Below are 6,000 nucleotides of genomic sequence, written 5' to 3' on the forward strand. Positions count from 1 at the left end.
CATAACAAAAAGTATGCCAATGCCAGTGAAAGGAAAGCAGCTTTAGCACTATGACAAAAACAACGCCGTGCTAATGAGACTCCTGAGGAAAAACACCATCGCCTTGAGAAGATTAAGGCTTATGAACGCCGTTGCCTCACACACGAATCCCCTAACTCTAAATCCATAAGATTGGCTGAAGAAGCCTCTGCACGCCGTCACCGCCGACAACAGACGGCCTCTTCCTCATCATTATTATTAGACTCACAACAGGATGCTTCCACATCAGCATGTGGAACAATTTACTGCTACACTTCATCCCATATGCCGTTCACTGACATAACTAATCAGCAATCTGTTTCTGCCCTATCAATACCACCATTCAATACTGATGCACAGTATGCCAATGCCAGTGAAAGGAAAGCAGCTTTAGCACTACGACAAAAACAACGCCGTGCTAATGAGAATCCTGAGGAAAAACAGCATCGACTTGACAAGATTAAGGCTTATAAACGCCGTGGTCTCACACACGAATCCCCTAACTCTAAATCTATTACATTGGCTGAAGAAGCCTCTACACGCCATCACCGCCAACAACAGACGGCTTCTTCCTCATCATCTATAATAATAAATGCCCTAAGCAGCTTCCGGTTGTAACAACTTCCGTCCAGTTGTAACCGGTGACGTCACCACACACACGCACATGTTAACCCTCAACACACCACACCGCCTCAACACACACTCCTCTCACCTTTCACCTCCACTCACGTCCACTCACTCTTTCACTCCACATACGTTCCTTTCTCTCACTCCGTTTCTCATACTCACACCGTCATCGTCGCTGCCCCGACATCTTCCTCCGCCGCCGCGATCCTGGATCCAGACGTTCTCCAGGCCGCCGACATGCTCTTGCGGCGACGCCATCTTGGATTTCGTGAAATCCCGCGAGATTCAAGATGGCGTCGCCGCAAGAACATGTCGCTGGCGTGGACGACTCGGGATCCAAAAAGATGGCGTCGGCGAAATCTCGCGAGATTACGCCGACGCCATTTTGGATCCCGATGTCGTCCACGCCGGCGATATGTTCTTCCGGCGACGCCATCTTGACTATCGCGGGATTTCACGATACTCAAGATGGCGTCGCCGCAAGAACATGTCGCCGGCGTGGACAACGTCTGGATCCAGGATGGCGCCGGCAGAAGAAGATGTCGGGGATCGTGGAGCAGCGGCGATGACGGCGTGAGTATGAGAGACGGAGTGAGAGAAGGGGTCGTATGTGGAGTGAAAGAGTGAGTGGAGATGGTGAAAGGTGAGAGGAGTGTGTGTTGAGGAGTGTGTGTGTTGAGGGTTAACATGGCAAGAGGTGTGATGCTGTCGCATCCTCCCGGGCCATAATCTAGTATATAATAATTAGATCTGTCTCTTTAAGCAAGCCAGACTTATGGGACTTGGGGGGTGGAGACAAGAGGGATGAGAAGGGAAGTTTCCGTTTCACTTCTGGGTAGCATGGGAATGCAACTGTTATGCTGTGTGCTGGAGGACGAAGAATAAAACATATCTAAAGTTTAATACCTTGAATTCTTCATAACGTGTGGATATTACACAAGGTGTATATAGTATTGGGGAGAATTGGAATCTCCCTAGAGATTTGAGGAGGCTGAACTATTATCTCAGGCCCACTATAGATTATACCTCAATGTAACAGGCTGAAATTGGCTGGTGTATGACCAGGCACAAGGTGTGTCTATAGTATTGGGGAGAATTGGAAGCTCCCTAGAGATTTGAGGAGGCTGACAATGATGCTCTCAGTCCAAGTATGGACGCAGGCAGCCTAATAAGCAGGACTGCTGCACACAAAAGGGTGAAAAAATGAACGCTTGGTAACTGTGCAGAAAAGAGGAAGAAAAGTATTTTTGCTATGCAGTTTTCTCAGCAGTGTGCGAACAGCAATGCAGCTATCAGGGAGCCTTATAAGGCAGCCTAATAACCACCAGAGCTGATGTACACAAATATATCCTCCCCTGTCACCGCACACAAAGTGTTGTAAGTGGAAATCGCTACCAGCAGAAGCAGTTTTTTTGGTTCTTCTTCCCTGCCTAACGCTCTCCCTCATTCAGAATCAGCAGCAGCTCTCCCTAATGCTAAGATCACCAGAAGTAAGATGGCGGTCGGCGTGCACGCCCTTTTATAGCCCCTGTGACGCCACACAAAGCCAGCCAATCACTTGCATGCCCTTCTCAAAGATGGTGGTGACCGCTGCCTATGTCATCGCGTTGCCCACAGTGTGCGTCCTCCATCATTGGCTGAAAAAGGGCTCTGGAAGCATCATTTGAAACATGACTTTGGCGCTCTGGTCGCCGACCTCGTGGCCGACCTCACGCTATGGTCGGGTTTCGTTTCATGAAACCCAACTTCAGTGAAAGTCGGCGACTTATGAATTTGACAGACCCGTTTCGCTCAACTCTGCCAGACACAGCTCCTGTACTTTATGTACATAGAGCAATGAATGGCGATCACCTGTGGTTATGTCGCCCCCTAGTGGTAGAGAGCTGCACTGCATGCCCAGGAGCCTGCCTGCATGAGAATATTATTCACACAAGGAGAAACGCAGCAGAACTTCTGTCCTGTAATTATTTTTCACATTTTGAGTCTCTGATCAGAAATTAAATCTCCAAAACCTACAGCTGCTAAATGTGAAATTATCATCGAAGCCTGAGCTGGAGGCCTGTCTGCCACTGCCGGGGAATCTGGGGCGGAGAGAGATAAAACAGACCAATAATTAGGTTAACAAGCCCAACTACAGGCAACTGCAGAGCTGTCAGACACATCTGCTCCACCGTCTGCGGCTCCGGATCCTCATCACTTCCAGGGAGCACAGCGGGAGGTGGAAATGTGACTGGGGCTCGGATCCCGATAACTTACAGGGAGCACAATGAGAGGTGGAAACGTGACTGGGGCTCGGATCCCCATCACTTCCAGGGAGCACAACGAGAGGTGGAAACGTGACTGGGGCTCGGATCCCAATAACTTCAAGGGAGCACAGCAGGAGGTGGAAATGTGACTGGGGCTTGGATCCCGATAATTTCCAGGGAGCACAGCGGGAAGTGGAAATGTGACTGGGGCTCGGATCCCCATCACTTCCAGGGAGCACAACGAGAGGTGGAAACGTGACTGGGGCTCGGATCCCCATCAATTCCAAGGAGCACAACGAGAGGTGGAAACGTGACTGGGGCTCGGATCCCGATAACTTCCAGGGAGCACAATGAGAGGTGGAAACGTGACTGGGGCTCGGATCCCAATAACTTCAAGGGAGCACAGCGGGAGGTGGAAATGTGGCTGGGGCCTGGATCCCGATAATTTCCAGGGAGCACAGCGGGAGGTGGAAATGTGACTGGGGCTCGGATCCCCATCACTTCCAGGGAGCACAACGAGAGGTAGAAACGTGACTGGGGCTCGGATCCCCATCACTTACAGGGAGCACAGTGGGAGGTGGAAACGTGACTGGGGCTCAGATCCCCATCACTTCCAGGGAGCACGGCAGGATGTGGAAACGTGACTGGGGCTCGAATCCCAATAACTTCAAGGGAGCACAGCGGGAGGTGGAAATGTGGTTGGGCCTGGATCCCAATAACTTCCAGGGAGCAAAGCGGGAGGTGGAAACTTGACTGGGACTCTGATCCCGATAACTTCAAGGGTGCACAGCGGGAGGTGGAAATGTGGCTGGGGCTCGGATCCCCATCACTTCCAGGGAGCACAACGACAGGTGGAAACATGACTGGGGCTCAGATCCCGATAACTTCCAGGGAGCAAAGCGGGAGGTGGAAATGTGACTGGGGCTCAGATCCCCATCACTTCCAGGGAGCACGGCGGGATGTGGAAACGTGACTGGGGCTCGAATCCCAATAACTTCAAGAGAACACAGCGGGAGGTGGAAATGTGGCTGGGGCCTGGATCCCGATAACTTCCAGGGAGCACAGCGGGAGGTGGAAATGTGACTGGGGCTCAGATCCCCATCACTTACAGGGAGCACAACGAGAGGTGGAAACGTGACTGGGGCTCGGATCCCCATCACTTCCAGGGAGCACAGCGAGAGGTGGAAATGTGGCTGGGGCTCAGATCCCGATAACTTCCAGGGAGCACAGCGGGAGGTGGATTGTGACTGGGGCTCGGATCCCCATCACTTCCAGGGAGCACAGCAGGAGATGAAAATGTGACTGGGGCTCAGATCCCCATCACTTCCAGGGAGCACAGCGGGAGATGGAAACGTGACTGGGTCTCGAATCCCGATAACTTTCAGGGAGCATGGCGAGAGGTGGAAAGGTGACTGGGGCTCAGAACCCCATCACTTCCAGGGAGCACAGCGGGAGGTGGAAACTTGACTGGGGCTCGTATCCCGATAACTTCCAGGGAGCACAGCAGGAGGTGAAAGCGTGACTGGGGCTCGGCTCCTCATCACTTACAGGGAGCACAGCAGGAGATGGAAATGTGACTGGGGCTTGGATCCCCATCACTTCCAGGGAGCACAGTGGGAGGTGGATATGTGACTGGGGCTTGGATCCCGATAACTTCCAGAGAGCACAGCGGGAGGTGGAAATGTGACTGGGGCTCGGATCCCGATAACTTCCAGGGAGCACAGTGGGAAGTGGAAATGTGGCTGGGGCCTGGATATCGATAACTTCCAGGGAGCACAGCGGGAGGTTGAAACGTGACTGGGGCTCGGATCCCCATCACTTCCAGAGAGCACAGCGGGAGATGGAAACATGACTGGGGCTCGGATCCCGATAACTTCCAGGGGAGCACAGCGGGAGGTGGAAATGTGACTGGGGCTCGCATCCCCATCACTTCCAGGGAGCACAGCGGGAGATGAAAATGTGACTGGGGCTCAGATCCCCATCACTTCCAGGGAGCACAGCAGGAGATGGAAACGTGACTGGGGCTCGGATCCCCATCACTTCCAGGGAGCACAGCAGGAGATGGAAGCGTGACTGGCGCTCAGATCCCGATAACTTTCAGTGAGCATAGCGAGAGGTGGAAACGTGACTGGGGCTCGGATCCCCATCACTTCCAGGGAGCACAGCGGGAGATGGAAACTTGACTGGGGCTTGGATCCCGATAATTTCCAGGGGAGGTGGAAATGCGACTGGGGCTCGGATCCCCATCACTTCCAGGGAGCACAGCGGGAGGTGGAGATGTGACTGGGGCTCGTATCCCACTGATCCCGTGCTCTGCGGAGAGCAAGAAATCCCCTAAAATATAAGACAGACACTTTCAGACTCCCTACACTCATCACTTTCCCCAATCTCCTCTCTTTCCTGTCCTAATCTGGCTGTTCATCACTACAATGACACTCTTAGAAGCACCCTTGACCAAGTAGCTCCCCTCACCCTCAGAACCTCCAAGCACAGAGTAAAACAGCCCTGGTTCACATCGCAAACTCGATTGCTCCAGCGATGCTCTAGGATTGCTGAACGCCGATGGAGAAAAACCCGCACACCAGAAGACTTCATCCACTTCAAATTTATGTTAAGAACCTATTACGCTGCCCTTCACCTTGCCAAACAGACCTACTTCACCACCCTGATCTCCTCACTAGCCAACAACCCCAAGAAACTTTTTGACACTTTTCACTCCCTCCTCAGGCCAAAAGCACAAGCCCCTAGCACAGACATTTGTGCTGATGACCTGGCCTCCCACTTTACAGAAAAAATAGATAATATCCGTCAAGAAATCTGCTCCCAACCACCAAGTGCTGTGACTCCCATCCCTTCCTGCATCTCCCCTGGCTCACTTTCCACATTTTATCCCATCACAGAAGAAGAAGTCTCCAGACTCCTCTCTTCTTCTTGTCCGACTACATGCACTACCGACCCCATTCCCTCACATCTCCTCCAGTCTCTCTCTCCAGCCGTCACAACCCACCTAACTGCAATCTTTAATCTCTCCCTCTCCTTGGGCATTTTCCCATCCTCCTTCAAACACGCCATCGTTACTCCATTACTAAAGAAACCTGCTCTCGACCCA

The sequence above is a fragment of the Dendrobates tinctorius genome, unplaced genomic scaffold (genome assembly GCF_039654945.1).
Source record: "Dendrobates tinctorius isolate UK_male_01 unplaced genomic scaffold, ASM3965494v1 ptg000173l, whole genome shotgun sequence".
NCBI lineage: Eukaryota > Metazoa > Chordata > Amphibia > Anura > Dendrobatidae > Dendrobates > Dendrobates tinctorius.